The sequence below is a fragment of the Trachypithecus francoisi genome, unplaced genomic scaffold (assembly GCF_009764315.1).
Source record: "Trachypithecus francoisi isolate TF-2019V2 unplaced genomic scaffold, Tfra_2.0 Lachesis_group1, whole genome shotgun sequence".
Classification (NCBI taxonomy): domain Eukaryota; kingdom Metazoa; phylum Chordata; class Mammalia; order Primates; family Cercopithecidae; genus Trachypithecus; species Trachypithecus francoisi.
In genome coordinates this window covers 35,708,656-35,733,959 of record NW_022681454.1, presented here as the reverse complement: position 1 = coordinate 35,733,959, position 25,304 = coordinate 35,708,656, and positions in this window count along the sequence as shown.

Here is a 25,304-nt window from a genome sequence, read left to right as displayed (position 1 = left end):
GACTCATTTCTCAAAATGTATTTCCATCGTTAGATGATGTGTCATTAGACGATATGACATCAACTCATAAACTCATTGACATGCTCACCAACAGTTCTCCTGTTTTTCTCTATCTACTTGAAATCACCAATTTCAATTTCTTGTTCAATATATCACATATCCTGTATTAAGCTGTTCCTGCATTGCTATTAAAAATACCTGAGACTCGGTAATTTTTAAGAAAATAGGCTGAATTGGCTTATTCTGAATTCTGTAGCCTGTACAGGAAACCTAATGGCATCTGCTTCTTAGGACACTGCTACAAGCTTACAATCATGGCAGGAGGTGAATCGGACCTTTCATGTCATATGGTAAAATCAGGAGTGAAGGAAGCAGAGGTGCCACACAATTTTCAATGACCAGATCTCATAATAACTCATTTACTATTGTGAGAATAGTACCAAGATGATGGTTCCAAACCATTAATGAGAAATCTGCTCCCGTGATTCAATCACCTCCCACCAGGCCCCACCTCCACCACGGGGCATTACAATTGAACATGAGATTTGAATGGGGGACAAAGATCCAAATCATATTATATCCTATGATTTTTTTTAAAAATCACCCTTTATTTTTAGTACACTTAACACTCTTGCCCATGAACCTTCTGTTTCACTTGATTGAAAAACAAGAAACGCTGTTGACTTTGTTTGACTGCTTGCAACTCATAGGCACCTGGACGCTGATGCACCTGGATGGTGAAATCAGTGGTGGAAACTTGGTACCAGTATAACTTTATGTACATTTATCTCCTTTCTGAATAGCTGCATAAGCACAATTCACAGGCACCTCTAACCTGTCATTTCCAAGGGAACATACCACCTTTCCTTCTTAACTGTTTCTTCTCGTTTTTCTGATCTAATTGAATCACATATACATTCACCCAGTTTTTTAAACATTGGAAACTCTCTCTTTCCTTCTTGCAATCCACCTAATTTGTAATTAAGTTCTGTATATTCTTTCTTGTGAATTGTTCTTGAATCATTCACTATTCCAAACTTTGCTAGCACTACCAAGGTCACCATTATATCTAACTTGAATGTCACAGCCACTTATTGATCTTCATGCCTTAGATATCATCTCCATCGAGGCATGCAACCAAAGGTGAACTTTCAAAAATCCAATTTCCATCATCAACTCTGCAGTCTAACCAGCAGTCTCCACTTATTCACTGTTTCACTTTCTGTGATTTCAGTTTTTCTGCAGTCAACCATGGCCAGAAAATATTTCATGGACTGATACAGAAATAAATCATAACTCTTAAATTGTGCATCATTCTGAGTAGGGTGATGAAATCTCATACCATCCACTCCATCCCTCCCATCCCAGCATCCATCCTGCTTTTTTTTTTTTTTTTTTGAGACGGAGTCTGGCTCTGTCTCCCAGGCTGGAGTGCAGTGGCCAGATCTCAGCTCACTGCAAGCTCCGCCTCCTGGGTTCACGCCATTCTCCTGCCTCAGCCTCCTGAGTAGCTGGTACTACAGGAGCCCGCCACCTCGCCCGGCTAGTTTTTTGTATTTTTTAGTAGAGACGGGGTTTCACCGTGTTAGCCAGGATGGTCTCGATCTCCTGACCTTGTGATCCTCCCGTCTCGGCCTCCCAAAGTGCTGGGATTACAGGCTTGAGCCACCGCGCCCGGCCCATTCTGCTTTTTAACGTGAATTATTCCTTTAACCAGTGTTTCTATGCTACATGTGCTAACCTTACCATTTGTCACTTAGTAGCTGTCTCAGTTATCAGCTTGATTGTTATGTTTTGTTTTTCTTTTCTTTGGATCGGGGGCAGAGTTTTACTTTCTTCGTCCAGGCTGGAGTAAAATAGCATGATCTCGGCTCACTGCAACCTCTGCCTCCCGAGTTCAAGCAATTCTCCTGCCTCAGCCTCCTGAGTAGCTGGGATTACAGGCATCCACCACCACACCGGCTAATTTTTGTATTTTTAGTAGAGGTGGGGGTTTCATCATGTTGGTCAGGCTGGTCTCGAACTCCTGACCTCAGCTGATCTGCTCGCTTTGGCTTCCTAAATTGCTGGGATTACAGGTGTGAGCCACCGCATCGTGTCTGATTGTGGTGGTATTATAATAACAGTGCTTGTGTTTGAGCCACCCTTATTTTACTTAACAATGGCCTTCAAGCAGAAGAATAGTGATGCTGGCATATAGATATTGTTATTCATCTGTTACTATGCCTAAATTATAAATTCAACTCTGTAATAGGCATGTATGTATAGGAAAAAAACATAGTATATATAGTGTTCAGTACTATCTGAGGTTTCAGACATCCATGGAGGGTCTTGGAACATAGCTCTGTTGCATAAGGAGAGACTACTCTCTCCTACTAAGTTTGTCGTGGGACGTAAGGAGAAATTGTAACCTGTTCCTTTATCTTATAACACCTAATGAGACCTTTTCCCTCCCCTCCCTCTTTCTAGCTTATTTCTCACCACTCCCACCTTCGCACTCTATACTTCAGTTCTTCATATATTTTCTCATCTCATACCTTTTGTAGTGGCCCTTTGATCTTCCTTTGACTGCCTTCTTTCATCTTTTCACCTAACATCTACACATCATTCTTGTTTTGGTTTACAGGAAGCCTTTCCCTGGGTCCACCCTTATGTATACATGTATACATACCCACGAAGACACATCTACAGTATAAGATGAGGAAGATTGTTATCTGATATTCTTCCAGGTCAATCTTCCATCATAGCATGTATCACAATTCCTAAAATTATTTTTAAGTTTTCTTTCGTCCTTGTTAAACCAAAAGCTCTGTGAGATTTGAACTATGCCTGCTTTGTTTGCTATGTAATTTTGAGCTCCTAGTACACTGACAAAACTGAGCATTAATACGTTAAAAGGGTTTATTTCAACAGAATAATAACGTGTGATATCCAACCATTAACAGTATATGATACATCAGCAAATGCCACTCTGCAAGAACAGCATCACTTGAGTGATTGTGAGTGATTGTGGTCTTCATTGTAACTTCACTACTTATTCTACTACTGAACAAAGCATAACTAAAGATGAAAACAAGCGAAGAGTATTACAATTAAGGTAGCTTTCTTTTGTGACAATTTTTTAAAAGATGTATTTTAAATATGTATGTAAAGTATATTAAATCTTTGTATATGAGTTAAGACATAAATTCAATAGCTGTTATCAGAAATCACCAAATCGCTTCCTAAAAGACAGAATTTATTTCTCTTACGCCAGATTCCAAGCTGCTCTCCTCTGTCTATGTGCCATTTTTCTTTAGCTTGGCCCTCCCTAGGATGTTGACCTCATCCACATTGTTCAAAAAGATTCAACCCTATCTATCTTCAAGATAACAGGAAGGTGGAAAGAGAAAAACAGAAATCTTACCAATCATTTTCCAGAGTCCATGCTAAAAGTTGCTCATGTCACTTCTGTTTATATGTGAATGACCAGGACTTAGTCACCTAGCCACATTTAGCTGCACAGGAGGTTGATACGTGTGGCCTTTATTTTAGGAAGTATATGCTCAGCTAATGTTCTATTTAGATGGAAGGTGGGAAAAGTCGATGATAGGAGAAAATAATCAATCTTACTCATATTTGCTTGAATGTAAGTGTTCACACAATTTATTTGCTGAATACCTCAAATCAGATCAATTGTGTGGTGCTGCCCTCATTTAGAATGTAGGTGTGAAGGTATGTATTAACTTCATGATTTTTAGGCAATTCTTTTTTTTTTTTTTTTGAGTATTGTTTTCTTTTTTTTTTTTTTAAGTAGTACAATTTAGCAGTTCCCTAAATTAAATCTTTTTTTAAAATTTTTTTTAATGTTACATTTTATTTTATTTTTTTAAAATTTTTTTATTATACTTTAAGTTCTAGGGTACATGTGCATAACGTGTAGGTTTGTTACATATGTATACTTATGCCATGTTGGTGTGCTGCACCCATCAACTCGTTAGCACCCATTAAGTCATCATTTATATAATGTATAACTCCCCAATGCAATCCCTCCCTCCTCCCCTAATAAACTTACATTTTACTTTTCAGCTGAGTTTTTGGTTTTCTTTTTGAGAAATTGAGTGAGTTGTATCTCATATTCTGTGAAGTATGGTGGTTGCAACAGTTCTATGTTGTTGTTGGTCAAGTGCAGAGTCAGGTGCTTTATAATAAATACCAAATATCAGAGCAAGTGGCTTGGGTTGACAATTTCTGATATTATGTTGAGAACCCTAACAAACACCCAAGTCATTGTAGACCATTCCAACTCTTGAAACTCATGACCTCAGTCATGGTGCTCCCCAATAACTTTTGGGTCTTCTCTAACATAGGGACAAATAAGTGGTGAAGGCCCTGACATGATACACTTCATGTCCACAATAATTTAGACTCAAAACATTTTAAACTTTGTATACTTTAGGTCACACACTGAAAAACTAAATAATTTCATTATAAACTTGAAATTGTATACATTTCATATGTCATAAAAATACAGTAAATACATTCAACACAATTTATGTACAATCAAAATGGACTTTATCATAGATACTATAATAGAAGAATTCAGATAGTCATACATGATTTTTGTTGAGTTACTGTCATCTCTTGCCTCCTCATCAGTCCTCCTGCTTCCATCCTTTTCTTCTTTTTGCTCTATTTCACTGCTCAGAAATCCCCTCAGCATAATAGCCAAAGTTTACAAAAAGGCCTCTACCAAGTGTCTCGCAAGGTTTTGGTATGAACCCTTACCACTCTCTGACATCTTGCTACATTCTTCCTTCACTCACTACATTGCAGTCATCAGATTTACTGTTCCAGGGGTACAGGAAACACATTTCTCCCTAAGTCCATTGCCCATTCTGTTTCTTCTGCCTGGAAAATTCCACAGAAAGTTTTTTATCGCTTTCTTAGGTCTTTGCTGAAATGTCGGTGCATAAAGTACACATTCTCTGATCATCATTCTCTATAAAAGAGTAACTCCTCCCATCTCCCTTTCTCTCTTAGTCTCCTTATCCTGATGTGTTTTTCTCTGTTTCTGATCATGACCTGACATACAGAATGGTCTAATTGTTTTCTATCTCTCTCCCACAGTATGTAAGATGCATGAAAGAAAGAACTTAGGTTTTTTTTCAGTGCTGTCTCCTTAAGGCCAAGAACAGTGATTGGCATACAGGAGGCTCTCCACATTTATTAAATACATAAGTGAATGAGTCTATCTCATTTAAAATGTGTCAACATTAATGATTTAATAAGAAATAGATATCAGTTTTTCATTTTTATCTTGACATCAAATTGAATATATATATATTTGAATATGAGTTTCATGGAAATTATGTGTGTGTGTGTGTGTGTGTGTGTGTGTGTGTGTATATATATATATATAAGCTTTCAACTGTCTCTTTATGTCCTGGGCTTCAGGATTTTCAGGCTTGTGCAATTCAAATAGCATATGGTAAAACAAATGAGCATGGGTTTGACACAATCTGACCTTTAAATGACAATGAGAGTGGAAGGGCAGAATGAATGTGGCCTTGTCAGACTTATGAGAATAGAAAATTTCTAGCAGCCCCAGGAAGGTCAAAAAAAGTGTACCATAAATGGAATGAGGCTCCACCTGAAAATTTTTCATTGAATGAGGGTGACAGACAGAGGTCTCTCAAAGAATACTTAATGAGGATCATCCAAGTCATTCAAATCGAAGAACGGCCAAGAGGTTGCAAGATTTATCTCACATTTTCAAGGGAGACATGTTCATTATGGAGAAATAATATATTTTTAACATAACACATGATCATGGTATAAAAATTCAAAGAGTATCAAAAAGTATAAAGTGCAAAGTCTTTTTTACCCAATGTATCGTTTAACTCTCTGATTCCCTTCCTCAAAGATACCCACTGGTACTAATTAGTATTATAAATTTCTAAAGACATTCTATGCAAACACAAACTGGATTATATTTAACTTAAAATTCTCTTAACTCTGAAAGATTTCAAGCAGGCAAGAGCTATAAAGGATAATAGAACAGACATCAATGTACATATCAAATAGATTTTATGAATAATAACGTTTGTGCAAAATGCTTTAGATATATATTAAGAAGCAAAATGTTGTAGACACAGTGGAAATCTCTACTGCTTTCATACTCTTCTATTCACAGAGGTATACATTATCCTGAAGCTTATGTGCATTTTCCCAGTATATTCTTTCATATTCAAACTTACATATACACCCATAATAATATATAGCATTATATGACTTTTTAAGTTTGATTAAGTCCTATCATACTATACATATTCTTCTGTAACTTGCTTATTCATTAGAGATTTTAATTTCCAAAATTAATACTTACTGACATATGCCAGTAGTTCACTCATTTCAACTAACTACTATGTAGCTTTTGGCTTATGCATGTACTCTAATTTGTATATCTACTTGGCAGATATTAAATTGATTTCTTGTTTTTCCATTTGCAGACAATGCTGTGATTTGCTCCTTATACTTGCTTTCCTTTACACTTATGCAATTTTTTTTAGAGTATTTCCATGGACCCGGAATTGCTGATTTGGAGGCTATGTGCAAATTTATTCCTGATGTATATTGCCAAATGCTTCTTGGGATTTATCAAACACTTTACAACACTATCAATAATCTCTAAATATGTTTACATATTCTTGCCATTACTTGGATAGAGACTGAAAACATGGCCACAGCATATTGTAACTTCTCACTTCAATGGGTAGAATCTATTTTCCATCTATTGAATTTGGCTTGCTTTGTTAATCATAAACTTTGACCAGTAGAATGTGGTGGAAATCACAGTCTGTGAGTTCCATAGCCTATTCCTTGAATGACCTTGCAGATTTTGCCTTCTCCTATTTGGAACCTACATAAAGTTTAGTAAAGCAGGCAAGACAATGCCACCTTCTCATGATGATTTTACAAAGCTTCATACCATGAGTTCTTGAAAAATGTATGTCTTGCACAGGAAAGAGATGAGGTCAGAATGTGAAACACATCCCCAGGGGAGTTTTGACCATCAGTAACACGAGTTAGCTGGTGTGCAATCTGCTCCATAACCCTGGAATCTCCTTTCCACTCTGAGGGAACCAGATGTACAGCATGAAAAAGTATGCCCTTTGGAAATGTAAATGAATACAGTTAAGAGGCTACACCGCCCATTAAAAGAGTTCTTCTGATCTCTTAGGAGTTTTGCACTTTGAAGAACATGGATGGATGAGAAACTTGATGTGGATTGTAAATGCTTTTGCTGTAGATTTTATAAAATTATACAAATGTGCAGGGCAAGCTATGCAGAAAATACGTCTGTCACCTTTACATTGAACTATACAGACCCACTTACATACATATTGATAAAGTAAAAGCACATTCAATACTAAGTAAAGTTGAAAAATAATCAGTATTATAAAGATATCAAAGAAGACAGGTAGCTGGTTGGAGTCTTTAAGAAAACATGCTAAGCAAGGGAGAAATGGCGTGTTTTCTACCAAAGTAAGCGTAAGTTATTGACCTGAGGTCCAAGTTGTACCTGACAAAAATAAAATGTTTTAAAGTCATGAGACTAACACTTTTTGCTGAAGCAAAATTTTACATCTAGAGAGTTTCCAAGTGAAAAACATAACATTTTCTAAAGAGCCTAGAAATCACAATTGACATATTATGAAGAATCCTAGACATTTTAATTTACACATTCTAAAAATTTCATATAAATAATTCATTGGAAATTATTTAATAACGAAATACCATAAAAAAAGTTGAGACCATTTCCTTTATGATCATTCCACAGTGCTTTAGATGTTTTAGAATAATTGATAAATCTAACACATCCTTGCTTTAAATTGTGAAATAATAATGCATTATTATCATTCATAATTTTGAAAGTATTTTCACCCCCATTAACATGACAAGGAACTATTCTAAACCTGATATCCATATCTTTTTTCTCTGTGAAGAGAGAAATATAACTTTCTTCTGTTTCAGTTTCCCTAATTCCACTAATATGCTGTGTTTACAACCTTTAAAAACTGTGATATATACTTCATATTCAAAAGGGGCATGTAATTATATGTATGATTTAAAGAATAATGATAAGTGCCTATATGCACAATTATCGATATAAGAAGGAGAATGAGGGTGCATTTGTAGATGTTATGTGTTCTCAAGCCATTGCGTTTCTTTCCTGTCAGAAGTGACTAATCATCACAGTCACTATCTCTAAACCATCAGTGTGCTCTGTGGGTGTTTGTAAGATTCTAGGGAGAAAGAGTTTGATGATAAAATAAGGCTGGGAAACTTAAGATGTGAGCTAGACTTTCAGGCAGACTTGGTCTACTGTAGAATTTACAGGGCCTTAATATACGAATCAGCATTTAAATCTACATGCAATTTTATTTTTAAAAGTCTATTTTATTTTATAAAACATATTTTACAAAATATTGTCCTAAGTGTTTTATCAAACATTTGTATAATTTGTAATGAACTAAAGGTCAGACAAATACAGACGTTTCCTTATAAGACTTGAAAAACATGTAATGGAGGTTGAGGTTTTATAGTGGATGAGCAAAGTGATGCTTCAGTAACAAAACTAAAAATCTCAATAGCATAAAAGAGTAAAGAGTTATTTCTCACTCGCAAGACATGTCCATCATAGGTTTGGTAGGAGTTCTGTTCTGAGCAGTCTTCACTTTGAGCCACTCTTTCTTGGACATTGCTGGATCAAGACACTTTTGATCAGACAAAAAACAAAAGACACAAGATACAATTGACCTTAAAACTTCAACTACCATTAAATGTTCTTCAAGTCTTATAAGTAAATGTCTGTATTTGTCTGACCTTTAGTTCATTATGAATTATACAAAAGTTTGATAAAATACTTGGGCAATATTTTGTAAAATATGTTTGGCACAAGACATCAAGATACACGACAGAATTCATTTGGCAGAACTAGTCAAACTGCTCCACCCACAAAAACCAGCCAGTCGATGTTATCTTACCATATATCTCACAAGGCAGAGAGCTGGAAATATTTGGGGAACAGGATTAATGATTATTCTTAGAGGCTAGGGGGAAGGCCATTAGTCTATTTAAGGGGTTGAATTTATGGGAAAGGCAAGAGGATTCATTAGGTCATTTGGTTTGAAAAAAGCCTTAGGTCCTTCATGAATCTGATGAGGGAGCAGCAGGAAGGCAGCTGGGTGACAGAATTCTTGTCTTTGATAAGCACAAATGTATCCAGTGCCTAAGAGGCAGGTGCTTGTATGTGAATCAGTGTCATCTCACATATGGAGGGAAAACTGGGACCGGGAAATGAGGCACTTGACACATCCATAAAATGTACAAATAGGCAGTTGATGGCTCCTTACTGGTCATAGGTGGTTGGTTAGGGTGACTCTGGAAAATATGCTAATTCATAGTAGGACTAGACCATTGTATAGAATAAGCAAGCTGATTTCTCTTTTTAGACTTTTCTTTATTTCTTTTCAACGATTTCAAATAGTATATATATGTAATATATAATGTATATTTATTAATATTTTTTCTAAAAATGCTCATCCATATCAGTTACATATAATATACAATATATAAAATATAATATATAGCACAATATTATCATATGGCATATAATATTTAACACATGACAACATATAAATATATTGATTTTTAATCTTTTTTCTGAACATACTCCCTGACCTCAGCTGTGCCTTTCACCAGAGGGAGAAAGTACTGTTTGCCTTTGAATCAAACGGTGAAAATAACTTTTGTGTGCAGTATACAGCTGAGGACCTATGTGATGGTAGCAACAAAAAATTAACAGAAGAGAAAAGTCTCAAGAAAAGAGAGAAATTTAGTATGAAATAACCTTGAACATTTAGAAATTTTCCATTCATGATTCCACATCCCCCCCCGCCAAAATAAACAAGGGGCTCCTGAATTTTATTTCAATAAGAGAGAGGGACTTTCCTAGACAGAATCGCCTTCTCCATCTGGAAAGAGTTCCTTTTTCATCCCCTGGCTTCTACCAGAACAGCATTTGATGTTTTCAGTGAAATAAGAAGGTACCAAATTTTAAGATATTCCTTTAGAAAGTTTTGATGCTTTAAATAGACTTAGTGAACTCTGTAACATCTTTTTTGTCAACTTGTATTTTGTAATCAGGGGATAAATATGCAGGTCTGATACCAAGGTATATCATGTGATATTGATGTTTGGAGTGAATCTGTCACCCAGGTAGTGAACATAGTATCCAATAGGTAGTCTTTTTCAATCCTTACCCTCTCCCTTTATCCCCCCTCTTGTATTGCCCACTGTTTATTGTCCCCATTTTCATGACTAGACCATGTATACCCAATGTTATCTCCCACATGTAATAACATGCATTATTTGGTTATCTGTTTCTGTGTTAGTTTGCCTAGGATAATTGCTTCTTGCTGTATCTATGTTGCTGCAAAAGACATGAAATCATTCTTTTTTATGGCTGCATAGTATTCCATGGTGCATACGTACCACATTTTAAAAATCCAATCTACTGTTCATGAACTCCTGGGTTGATTGTATGTATTTGTTATTGTGAATAATGCCATGATGAACATATTGTTCTTTTTGGTAGAACAATTTATTTTCCTTTGGGTACATACTCAGTAATAAGTCAAATGGTAGATCAACTCATAATGCTTTGAGAAATCTCCAAACTGCTCTCCACAGTGGCTGAACTAGTTTATATTTTCAGCAGAAGTGTACGTGTTTCTTTTTTCCATAGCCTCACCAACACATGTTTTTTCTTGACTTTTTAACAAAAGCCATTCTGGTTGGTGTGAGATGGTATCTCATTGTGGTATTGATTTGTATTTCTCTGATGATTAATGACAATTAACATTTTTTCATATGATTGTTGGTTGTATGTATGTTTTCTTTTGAGAAGTGTCTGCTCTAGTCCTTTGCCCAATTTTTAATAAGGTTATTTGTTTTATGCTCGTTGATTTGTTAAAGTTTCTTATAGATTCTGGATAATAGACCTTTGTTGGGTGCATAGTTTGCAAATATTTTCTGTCATTGTTTGGGTTGTCTGTTTATTCCATTGATAGTTTCTCTTGCTATGCAGAAACTCTTTACGTTCCATCATTAGCCAATTTTTGTTTTTGTTGTATAAATTTTTGTTTGAGGATTTGTCCATAAATTCTCTGCCAAGGTTGATATTGAGAAGGGTATTTCCTAGGGTTTCTTCTAGGATTTACAGTTTGAGATTTTACATTTAAGTCTTTAATCTATCTTAAGTTAATTTTTTGTATATGGTGGTATGTAGGAATCCAGTGTAATACTTCTGCATATACACATGCTAGCTGTCCCAGAAGCACTTACTGAATAAGAAGTCATTTCCCCATTGCTTATTTTTTTAAAGTTTGCTGAAAATCAGATGGTTATACATATGTGGCTTTAGTTCTGGGTTCTCTATTCTTTGCCTTTGGTCTATATGTCTGTTTTTGTACTAGTGCCATGCTGTTTTGATTAGTGTAACCATATAGTATAGGTTGAAGTCAGGTAATGTGATGCCTTCAGATTTGTTTTTTGCTTAAGATTACTTTGGCTATTTGGGCTGTTTTTGATTCCATATGAATTTTAGAATAGATTTTTTTCTAATTTGTGAAAAAATGACATTAGTAGTTTGATGGAAATAGTATTGAATCTGTAAATTCTTTTGGGCTTTATGGGTATTTTAATGATGTTGATTCTTCCAATCCATAAGCATGGGTCATTTTTCCATTTATTTGTGTTGCCTTTTCTTTCTTTCTTCAGAGTTTTGTAATTCTGCATGTAGAGATCCTTCATCTCTTTGGTTATCTGTACTTCTAGGCATTTCATTATTTCTGTGGCAATTATGAATGAGATTGCATTCTTGATTCAACTCTCAGCTTGAAAGTTATTGGAGTATAGAACTGCTGCTGATTTTTGTACACTGATTTTGTATCCTGAAACTTTGATCATGCCACTTTACTCTAACCTGGCTGACAGAGCAAGATCCTATCTCTGAAAAAAGGAAAAGAAAGCATAGTATATTTATGATTAATAACATTTAATTTCATTGAGATTCAATGTCAGTTGAAATTACCTGTTTATGGGTATATTGAAATATCTGTGTAGATAGCCACTGAATTAGCCTAAGGCTCCTGTAGCAAATGTCGTCAAATTTGGTGGCTTAAACAGTACTGAAATTGATTCTCTCATGCTTCGTGGGGTCAGAAGTCCTAATTAAAGGTTCAGCAAGTCTTTGCCTCCTCCAAATAATATAGGAGATATATTTATTTGCCTCTTCCAATTTCTGGTAGCTTCAAACAATTTTTGGCTTGAGATGACATAGCTTCAATCTCTACCTCCATTTTACAAGAACTTTTCTTCTTCCTTCTCTCTCTGTCTTCTCTGTTTGATTTGGTTTTTTCATCCTTCTTATCAATGGATGTCTTCTCTGTTTTTAAGGAAACTTGTGTTTTTATTAAAGGCCCACCTGGTTAATTTAGGATAATTGCAAGTTACTTTACTTAATTGCATCTACAAAGACTTCTCCCAAATAAAGTCATATTCACAGGTTCTAGGCAGAACCTAGAATATATTTGGCGGGCCACAATTCAACCCTCTACAAGTACCAAGCTAAATACATTTTACTTTGACGATGTTCCATCATGTTTAGATATTTTTTTTCAAATTGATACAGCTATAGTGCTAAATTTAGGTTTATGTCACTCTTTCTTTCTTTTTCCGTTTTTAGAGACAAGGACTCCATCTGTCACCCAGGCTGAGGTGCAGTGGCCTGATCACAGTTCACTGCAGCCTTGAATTCTTAGAGTCAAACGACTCTTCCACCTCAGCCTCCCAAGTAGCTGAGACTACAGGCTCATACCACTTCACCTGGGTACTTTCTGTCTTTTAAAATATTTGATGTCTTTTTCAATTTTAATGAAAATTGTATACATATATATGTAACCCATCAGTTAATATAATTTGCTTGTAGATGTTACATAAACAGTCACTTCCCCCTGAATTTGCAAAACAGTTCTGTTTGCTTAGAATGATTGCCAACAATAATTTTTAAAATTTAAAGATAGCCTACTCTCATACAGACCATATTTTTTTAATATATAAAAATAATTCCACATTTTATTTTATTTTCTGTTGCAAAGGCAAATAATTTTGGAAGTCTTTTTTAAAAGTTAAATCTGACCTCTCTCAGAGAAGTGAAATAGTCCTCTCTTCAGAACATACCCATGTCATGGTCCTTGGGTCCCCTAACCCTTCTCTTTTCTCATCGGTCAGTTAAGGCTTTGTCTTTAGGTGCTAACATAGAGCTACATTTTAAGAGCCCATAATTCAATATGGGAACAAACTCACTGGCACATTCTATATCTTGAAAGATTATCAAAGAGAATCAACAACTGGAAGGCAGTGTTGCCCAGAAGCTAGTTGCATCAAATGGTTCCTCTACAGGAACTTTCGTAGAAATTGCACTTGCTCGTAATGCCACTGGTCTACCCTGAGAGACTCTTTAAGAAAAAACAGATCCTAAAGCTTTGAAGATATTCACTCCATTACACAGCATGTTCTTTTTGAGAACCCTTAGGAGACAACTTTTTTCCTGATACTAATATTAGAAACACTGTCACTTTACTGTATTTGGTGTTTGTCTTAAGGGCAATGTGAAATACACGACTTACTAGATTTTCTTCCTTGAGTTTTCTGTTAAACAGCTTAGAGGCAAAACTGTGGTCAGTTTATGGTAAATGTGTAGGATCTTATAGCATAAAATTTTGACTAGCCTCATTTGTGGGTGGATTTTCATGTTTTATCCTGTATTTGCTTACTTTTCTTACTTACTCAATTTATTCTATTTAGGTATATTGTACTTTTCTTACAAAGTCGCCTAATTTTGTTTTTGGAACAATGCGACTTAGTATTTAATAACTATGTCTCTTATAGTAAAAATTATAAGCCTTTTCATAATTTTATAAAGTACTATGGTATGTAACTAATAAAAAACTAATAATTAAAATATAAATGTTTTGTTGTTGAGACAAAGTTTAAGGTATATGGGGAAACAATGCAATTCAATTTTACAGGCTTTATCATACATACAATCAGTGAAAAACACTTTTTGATTACATGTTAGTTTGGATTCTAAGAATTATTCTTATAAACATTTTAAACTGCTTGGAAATACAATAAAGGAAGAAAACAATGATATTTGGATTTTCTTTTCACAAAATTTTATTTCTTCAGAACATATAAATTGTTGCCATACAGCTAAATATTTTTCTATACATTTCTTAGAAATAAAATTATAAATGTCAAATGGCAATAATATACAAGGATAAGGTAAATCTAACATAATTTATTAGGGAAATTGATTTTTTTATCAAGTGTTTCTCTTCATTTAAATTTCACTGTGCCAAAATTTAGGATTAATATCACATGAAATATAATTTGTATGTTAATAGGAATATTTTAAGAAAAAATATGAGAGTGTAGGATTATGTGTTTTTTCTTATCCATTTTGACAAAATGCTAAACTGAGAAACTCAAGGAAATATGTTTCCTCAGAACCATAATTACATAAAGTGACTATCATAGTCTTCCTCCATAAACTATGTGTAAGTATTAATTTTAAAAGATTACATGACAAGTGAATCATAAGCAAAACAGGTAGTTCCTTGTGGTGACATACATTTGTCAAAAGAAATTATCTCTCTTTTAGATCGTGCTCTTTGAGTACTCAGAAATGACAAGCATTTGTTACATATGTTCAGCTGACAATGAGTCAGTGTCACTTGAGAGACAAGAAAGACAAGTAAAAAATATTGGATTAATTTTGATATAAAGAGATTTACATTTTGCTATTTCTAACATGTCTTTTGGAGATTGATGAATAAGAAATGAGATAAGAGAGCCCTTCAGAATCTACTATTGCTGAATATGGTAGAAAAATTGCTCTTGCTAGAAGATGTATCAAGTTTTTGTCAGGTAAAGCCAGGGAAAATTCTCTTGTGTTATCTACTAATCTTACCAGAGAGGGAATATTATGCAAGATGAATGACACTGCTTTCTCCCTCTCCCAGAAGTCAGGCGGTTGTGCACTATGCCAATCTAACAAGATTTCTGCACCTTCTTTTTATTTATTTACCAGCTTAGCTATGAGTCTAAAATATTGTCTGACATTTCCCATCCACTATGCTTTTTCTGGAAGTTTTTCACCATTTTAGATTAATTATTAAATATTTAATGACAATAATAAAACGATCTATTGAAGTTATTTGCTTTACTATTGTTTTCAATTTTTTTCCTGATTGAAATCTCTAACAGTGAGTAGAAGATAACATTTGAATTCAAGGATTATGTATTCTGTTATTTTACCTCCTCAAAATCAAAAGCACATAACATATGCCTTCTCATAGAAGAGACCTTGTCTATGTCATTCATTGCCCAGGATATTGTTGGTGCTCACTAAATGTGTGTTTAATGAATAAATATAATTCCTAATTCTTTGAAGTACATACTCTTCTGTTAACCATAATCTTATTTTTTTCTTCAATAGCCTTTATTGTTACCGTAATTCTGTTTAATATTAATACACTATGGATTTTACTAGTGTTTTGCCGAGCACAACACTTGCAATAAAAATCAACTTAGTGTGAAAACTCATTCCAAGAAAAACATTTAAGAAGCCTAGACTTAAGTATACCAGAGTAAACAAACATTAGAAAGAAAATGCCCATTGCAAACAGGATATTTTTCAGTCCCCATAGGAGGTATTTAGTGATGTATTTCAGCATCTTGAAATAACATTTGAGAACATTTGGAAGATCTTTGGATACTTTTTTTTTCTTTTTTGAGATGGAGTCTCTCTTTGTCGCTCAGGCTGGAGTGCAGTGGTGCAATCTAGGCTCACCGCCTCTGGGGGTTTAAGCAATTCTCCTGCCTCTGTCTCCCGAGTAGCTGGGATTACAGGTACCCGCCACCTTACCCGGCTAATTTTTTGTATTTTTAGTAGAGACGGTGTTTCACATGTTGGCCAGGCTGGTCTCAAACTCCTGACCTCAGTTGTTCTGCCCACCTCGGCCTCCCAAAGTGCTGGGATTACAAGCGTAAGCCACCATGCCTGATGTATCTTTGGATTCTTGTAATAGCTGATCCAACAGTGGTACCTCAGGGGAGAAGAAAAAATCCATGCTTCAAGCACCTTTGACTATTAAAACAGATAAAAATGATTACAATAAGTCATGTCATTCGTTACCTAAAACCCTAAATGGCATATTTTTTTTTTCACATAGAATAGAACTCATGTTCCATATCCTTGCCTGCAAAGTTTTCTACACAGTCACCTGCCCTCAGTTCATCTTCCACTTAGTCCTCATTGTAAAGCTCTGTCCTTTAGACAAACTCTGTTTGCTACAATGGGCCTCTTTGTAGTCCTCAAATGTGCTGAGTTCCTTTGAAGGAGCTGTTCTCCCTGCCTGTAATAACCTGCGTTTAGATTCTTTACCTAGTTTGCTACTTTTGATATTCAGTTTTCAGTTTAAATGTTACTTTTCCAGCAAATCACTTTTTGATCATTCAATCTAGACTTTCAATCCCTTTCCATTACATTAGGCTGTTGAATTATTTTTTTGGTCAATCCACATATGAACTACCTGATATATACATTCCTGTTTATTGCTTATCTCCTACTGTTATACCATATGCTTTCTCATAGCAGAGACCTTGTCTGTCATTCATTGCCCAGCATATTGCTGGTGCTCACTAAATATGTGTCTAATGAATAAATATAATCCCCAAATTATAAAAATATAGCTATCTTGATATTATATAATTTGTGTAATAATAATAATAATTTGTTTGATTTCTATATGTATGAGTGGAATATAATTTACATCCCCTGATTAAATCTTCGGCTACATTTAGTATGTTCTATAAATTTCAGGTTCTATCACTATTTGGGGGGTTTCTCCTATATGGCAGCCCTTGGCCTAAATGAGTCCACATATTTTAGTTCTACAAAGTAGTTAATATCATCTCATTTTATAAATGAATCTCAATGTAAGAAAGTGGTATGCAATTCTTCCTATTTCAGGGTTGTGCTGTTCTATAATTTTATGTTGCCCTGGCATCCATTTTGAATACAGGTTTAACTTTCTTATATCAGAAACAGAGCTTATTCACTCTTGACACAGTTTCTAGTGTTGCATCTCCTCCCAAGTCCTCAATGTTGTCAGTCCAGATATCTGGCTTATATAACCACCTCCTGGTGACCACCTCTCTCTGGGACATATAGGTACAACCTTCTCAACTGATTCCATCAACTCCCACAATCTTCATGGACTGGGAAGATTTGTAAACACCTTTCAGTCACAGTATGACCACTTAAGAGTACATGCCTGCTTCCTCTAAAGCTACTTATTATAACTCCTCTTGGGAAAGCTGCTTAGGTAAAGACCTGGATCACAGTAAAGTCCCTCACCCATATATCCATCTCTTTCTGGCTCCCCACTTGCTGATTGAGAATATTGTCCCTGTTAACTTCCCATTGGCCCTTATCAGTCTCCCTCTTCTCACGCAGACCTGTGAGTAATAAACTGCTCCTGTAGTTTCATCTGTTTTTATTTTGTTGCCTCCTCGGGGTCTCACTCAGCTGACACATCCAACCTAACTTTTCTCCCAGTCGAGGCTCTCTCAAAGAGAGGATATCTTGGCAGAAATAAACTAGACACAGGCAAGAGCAGCAGACAAGAGCAACAAGGGCATCTGCCAGTATAAACAAGTTTCCTGTGAGAGGGACACCTGGTCACCCGGCAAACCACTTAGGCATCAGGCTGTCTGTCGGGTCAAAACATATTTTGTGAAAGACACCTTGTAAACATCCATGACCAAATTCCCTGGAGGCCTGTCAGGGCAGTGCGAGAGTTTATAGCCACTCTCCAGAGAGACTTCTAGAGAAAATCAGAGAGAAATCCAACAAAGGTGAAAGCTTTTTGTACAATATCAACCATCACTTCTTAAAATTAAGGCACAATAAAAAATCACTTTTCTCTGCATATTGTCATGGCAATTAATGTGAAACTAGAGTAAGAAAATGAAATCATTTATGTAAATTATAACAGATACTAATGTACATATGTCCCAAAGTTGAAAAATCAAGGTGAAGATATGATACTGAACAAAATATTATTAGAGTTTTGTTAAATAGAAAAATTGAGTTTGCTATCTGGAAACAAGGAAAATTTGTTTACTGGAAGAAAATTGGACTGAAGGAAAAATCAAAACCAATATAACAAGGCAAACTCTAGCCAAACAACAAAGAAAAAAAAATCCATTCGCTTTTATTTTTGAATCTGAAAGCAGTGCTGTAATGCGAGGTTGCACGATTATTTTTATATTGCTTTATTCCTTCATTCATGAGATATGGGTAATCAATTTTTTAATAATCTTTTGGTATAGCTAAAAGGAATGATTGAAGTGACATGATATTTGCTTTGATAGAGCAGATGTATGATTCAATTAGAATGACAAGTACAGAGATGCAAAGTCATATGTCATATTTGAAGCCTGTGGTCTCCCTTAATGAAAGTCAAAGTTCACATCTTGAAGATGGAAATTTGACCCTTGTTTGGAGAAGAAGCTCAGAGAATCTATTACAAGTGATTTTTAAAATTAAATATCAGTTTTGTTTTATATATAGAAAGACTTAGAATTAGAAATATTTTAGTACTATTTCTTCCTTTCTCCTGTGCTTCATATATACTGATTTAATATAAAATAATTGAATGAAACATAATACAAGCAGTAAATGTGTCCTTAAACAATATGTGCCAAGGAACAAAAAGTGGGGTAACATGCCTAAGACCTGCTTACATACTGTGTATATTCTAAAGTCCCATCCATGACCATTTTATCTTTGTTTCAGGGAAGTAGCTGGTAGAAACTCAGATGCACTTACTAGAAATGTTTGCAACCACAGCATCAACTAATACGATTTTACATGCTCTTTTCTTACATGCCACTAGCACCCATGACTTCTTTTCTTGTGATGTGGTTCTAGCTAGTTTTTCTTAATAGAGTAATTTTCTCCTTTTTTTTTTTTTTTTTTTGAGACGGAGTCTCGCTCTGCCGCCCAGGCTGGAGTGCAGTGGCCAGATCTCAGCTCACTGCAAGCTCCGCCTCCCGGGTTCACTCCATTCTCCTGCCTCAGCCTCCCCAGTAGCTGGGACTACAGGCGCCCGCCACCTCGCCCGGCTAGTTTTTTGTATTTTTTTAGTAGAGACGGGGTTTCACCGTATTAGCCAGGATGGTCTCGATCTCCTGACCTCGTGATCCGCCCACCTCGGCCTCCCAAAGTGCTGGGATTACAGGCTTGAGCCACCGCGCGCGGCCAATTTTCTCCTTAAACAGAAAAATGTATGTTGAGATCACATAGAAAAGCAATTTCAGGTTGTAAATATGGAAGCAATTGTGTTTGACAGACCCCCACGAAAACTATGACATAGTATTCTCTTTACAGTGGGCATCTTCACTATGGAAAAGGACCCTGTTTTCAATGTTCCAAAGCATAAGCATAGAAAATAAAACAATAGTTTTGACGCAATTATTATAGCATCTTTAGCTCCATTTTCATTCTAATATAATTAACATGTAACTGGATTTACTTAAGATCATAAATGTGTGATTTAAAGCGATTTACTCACGAAAATGAGATGCCTCATTTGTTTATGAATAAACTCAGTATTTCGAGGTTGATCTTTCCATTTTATATTTTAGCATTATGATACAGGCAGAGTTTATGTAGCCAGAGCAGTAACATTAAGTGAGACAAACATAAAAATGAATTTGTTGGTTCTGCAGTGAAAAATCAACTTAGAAAGATTTATTCTGAATTCATTTTGTATGTCATACATTATAATTCAATATAAACCTTCATTTCAAATATCTACTTTTGTTTATTTCATATTACCTATGCTAACTTTGAGCAGTGGTTCTCAAACTTGAGTGTGCATCAAGTATCAAGAGAGCTTGATAAAGCACGGACCTCTGTGGCATCCAGAGTTTCTGAATTTCTAGGTCTGAATTGGGGCCCAAAACTGCATTTCTAGCAACATCTCAGAAGATACTGATGCTTCTGGCTCAGGGACCAGAGTTTGAGAAACTGCTTTGGATAAATTTAATGTTTTGTCTCTCATCTATCTAACCCGTGAAATGATGATGTTAATTAAGCTAAATGATTGTTCAACAAGCATATATTAAGTGACTTATGTGTCAAATACTATGCTAGGCATGGCCCCCGTCTTTGAGAAGATCTCAGAGAAGAAAGTGATTAATTCCCCATGTGGTAGAATAATTGGAAACACTTCATATTGGAGATGAAATGTTCAAAGCTTTATTGGTTTTTAAAATAGTCTTTGATATAGTTTTAATATCTGTCCCCATGAAATCTCATGTTAAATTGTAATCTCGGTGTTGGAGATAGGATCTGGCAGGAGGTATTGCGTTATGTGGGTGGGGGGATGTCTCATGGCTTGGCACCATCTTTGTGATAGTGAGTGAGTTCTTTCGAGGTCTGATTGTTTATGTGTCACTACCTCCTCTCTCTCTTGTTCTTGCTCTTGCCATGTGAGACACATGCTCCCCCTTCACCTTTGGCCATTATTGTAAGCTTCTGAGGCCTCCGCAGAAGCTGAGCAGATGCCAGTGTCATGCTTGTGTATCCTGCAGAACCACGAGCAAATTAAACCCATTTTCTTTAGAAATTACCAGTCTCAGATATTCCTACAATCAACATGAAGAATGTCAAAGGCAGGCTTGTGGTAAAAAGTTAAATCACATTGAAACACATAAATTTAGAAAAAATTACCTCTAGTCCTCTATCCTCACCTCACCTTCATCTTAGAATTCCCACTTTATATATAGAAAGCTATCAATAGTTCAATGAAAAATCTGCCAAAATGTCTCTAAGTTTTCCCGCCTTCTGGAGTGATTTAATATAGCCAAATAAAATGACCTAAGCTCTATAGCTTATATACTATCAAAAGTTGAGTAAATATTTCCAAACATTGTCTAGGATTCCCCAGTATGTAGGGGATGTTTTGCCATTAGCTCTGGTTCCAAATTCTTGATATTGGCTCCATTTTGATTCTGCACTCTTAGTTTTTCGTTCTGTGATACCATCTTTTCTTTGCCCTGCATTGCTTAATGCACAGACATCTTTATATCTTCCTTCCCCAAAGCACCACACGTCCAAGGCTGATGTGTATAACACACTTACAGTACATATTTTGAGTTAACAATGAACAATTTCGGCCGGGCGCAGTGGCTCAAGCCTGTAATCCCAGCACTTTGGGAGGCCGAGACGGGCGGATCACGAGGTCAGGAGATCGAGACCATCCTGGCTAACACGGTGAAACCCCGTCTCTACTAAAAAAAAAAAAAAAAATACAAAAAAAAGCTAGCCGGGCGAGGTGGCGGCGCCTGTAGTCCCAGCTACTCGGGAGCCTGAGGCAGGAGAATGGCGTGAACCCAGGAGGCGGAGCTTGCAGTGAGCTGAGATCCAGCCACTGCACTCCAGCCTGGGCGACAGAGCAAGACTCCGTCTCAAAAACAAACAAACAAACAAACAAAAAAAAACCCAATGAACAATTTCAGCACTGAAAAGAAAACGAGTTCAAAATGAAATGTTAAGTATTATAGTTTCAAAAACTAAGCAGACATTCCTCACAACAAGAAATCTATCAGGGCTGTGTATCTGTTCTTACCATGAGATCTTCTGATGTATGGTTAGGAAATCTTCTCTTCCTATCAGAGAGCTTTAACTGATGTCCATGACACTCACTCTTAATTTCGGTGCAACCAGTGGTCACTCTTAAATTCCTGTTACTCTGTCATGTTAAGTATGTTTCTATTATGCTAAACATCAGCCTCTTCTCAATTAGACTACTTATGTGTCCTACATTTTATAATTAAAATCTATTGTTCTCTTAAATTGGGCCTATATCCTTAGAAACACAAAACAGAAGTTTTAAAAACATCTATTTGTTCAATAGCATACATTATCAGGTTTACTCATATGTCACAGTTCCAATTCATTTACAATATTTTGGATTGTAAACAGTTTCTATACAATACAGTTCTAGGGTGGAATTGCTGACTTTGCTTTTTAAATTGTATTTTTAAAAAGCTTATTCAAAGCAGCACAATGCGGTGGCTTGCACCTGTAATCCTAGCATTTTGGGAACCTGAGGCAGGGGGATCTCTTGAGACCAGGAGTTCAAGACCAGCCTGACCAACATGGCAAAATCCTGCCTCTACTAAAAAAATACAAATATTAGCTTGGTGTGGTGGCACATGCCTGTATTCCCAGCTACTTGGCACTGTGGAGGCTGAGGCATGAGAATCACTTGAACCCGGGAGGCAGAGATTGCAGTGAGCTGAGATCATGCCACTGTACTCCAGCCTGGGTGACAGAACAAGAAGCTGTCCCACACACACACACACAAATATTATTCAAAGCAAAGTTAGGCAAAGTTATCAGTTTATGGCAGAGATATGAGGCAACCTTTTGAGTAAGCATCTAAGAAACAATGTCCACGGTCTTGAGAAATTATGAAGATCTGAATGAAAGTAGTGAATGTGAACATGAACTTTGGATTTATACTTAGGAGATAGAATTTATAATACTATAAGAAAGATTGTATGTAAAGGATATAAAGGATGAGAAAGAGGAAGAGTTTGCAAATAAATTCCTTGATTGTTTTCGGAGTTATTGGATGAGTGGTTATGTCATTAACTTTTTTTTGAGGGGGGGCGGTGTGTGGAGTCTTGCTCTGTGGCCCAGGCTAGAGTGCAATGGTGCTCTCTTGGTTCACTGTAAACTCTTCGAGGTTCAAGTGATTCTCCTGCCTCAGCCTCCTGAGTAGCTGGGATTATAGGCATGCACTACCACACCTGTCTAATTTTTGTATTTTTTGTAGAGATGGGGTTTCATCATGTTGGCCAGGCTGCTCTTGAACTCCTGACTTCAAGTGATTTGCCTGTCTCGGCCTCTCAAAGTTTTTCATTAATTTTTATCTCTGTTATCTCATATTTCAGGCTTTGTTTCCATGTGAATTATGTAATTGAGACTTGACACATATCAAGAACGTGGCTGTAGAGAGGTGGCCATTAACATACATTAGGCATAAAGTTAGACTGAGAAATGTAAGTCTTTTATCTAAACTATTATAAACACATTTTATGTATCAAAATAAGATGTGTTTGTTTTTACCTGGCTGAAAATAGTAAACAGTTGATAACAACTCACATTTAGAAAAAGAATAAAATGTTTACCACGTGATTTCTAGTGACAAAGAAAGCCAAGTGACGTAATAGGAACATAGAGAGATGCTGTTCCGATGTACACATAGGACATGGCTCACATCAGCAGACTATATGTGAGATATCAGAGATCTGTGATGACACCAGGAAATCCAGAAGTTGACAACAAAGTATAACCGTGACAATGGAAAAGTTGTTACCTAGACAGATTAAAAGTTTGTTACCCAGAGAGATTAAAGAAGAATTAAATATATAAGCTATCAGAGGCAAGTTCATAACTTTAATTAATTCAACACTCTTTTTGTCTCTTGGGAAAACATGAGCTAGAATTTTTAAGTGACTTGTGATAGATTAAGTTAAAAATTACAGGAAAAAGATAAAAGTAAAACAATAGTATACAGCAATTTTTCTTAATTCTTGGAGTGTTCTCTTCTGCTGAAACTATGATCTCTCCTTAAATTAATACAAATATGCATACAGATATATAGATTTGAAATAATCCTAATAAATGCTGCTTTAACAAAGATTATTTCTGAATATGTGTGCTAAATAACACCCTGTATGTGAACCTTGAAGCAATATAGAGATAAATTATTTTCCACAACCCCAACTAAAGTAGTTCGCCACATGATAAAAGAAAAAAAAATCATATTGACTTTTCAAGGCACTTTTAAAAATAAAAATGTATGGTCTCTAACAGCTTTATATAATATAACGAGAAGATTGCTGTGCTTTGGGGTAAGTCTCCATGGATTCAAATGCTTAAAAAAGGTTTAGGATTTCTTTGATTCCATTTTATGTTCTAAAATCAAATATCTTGAGAATATTTTCCCTTTCATTAGACTAACCTCTTAAAGTTTTGTTAGTCTTAAAGAATTTATAGGCTGGGCACAGTGGCTCATGCCTGTAATCCCAGCACTTTGGGAGCCTGAGGCGGACGGATAAACTGAGGTCAGGAGTTCGAGACCAGCCTGGCCAACATGGTGAAACCACATCTCTACTAAAAATACAAAAAAAATTAGCCGGGAGGGACGACGTGCAACTGTAATCCCAGCTACTCGGGAGGCTGAGACAGGATAATTGCTTGAACCCTGGAGGCAGAGGTTGCAGTGAGCCAAGATCGCGCTATTGAACTCCTGCCTAGGCAACAAGAGTGAAACTCCGTCTCAAAAAAATAAATAAATAAATAAATAAATTATAGAAATGTTATGAAAGTGGAAGGCAGTTTCTCTTGTGAAATTATATTTATTTCTTTTATGGTGTTGGAACAATAAATTATATCCTTTTCTAAAAAGTACATATGCTATTGGTTTCCGTTTCTGTTTTTTCTTTGTTTGTTCTTTTACTTAGGTGAAACACTTAACCTATGAAAACAAAAAGTTCTCTGAGGCATTTTTTTTTTTTCTGATGACATTACATTTTATTCCACTTTTGAAATGTGCTTATTGAGATACTATTCACATACCATAAAAGTCACTAGCTTTTACTATATAGACAGTTTAAAGTATTTTTATCACAATAGTGTTAAATTTTTGTCAATGTTTTTGCTGCATTTATGTACATGATCTTATGGTTTTGTCATTTATTTTGTTAATATGGAGCGTAACACTGATTGACTTTTGTATGTGAAAGCAATCTTGCATTCCTGGGATAGAATCCATTTGGTCATGTAATAAAATTATTTTTAAGAGTTGTTGGATTTGGCTTATTGAATATTTTACTGAGGATTTTTGCAGTAAAATTGTATCGATCCAGAGTTTTCTTCTGATGTCTTTGGTTTCAGTATCAAGATAAAATTGGCTCCATAGAATGAGTTGGGAAGTAATCTCTCCTCTATTATTTTTTGGAAAAGTGTGTGAAAATCATTGTTAACTCTTTAAATATTTGATAAAATTGACCAGTGAAGCCATCTTGATCTCAACTTTTCTGCC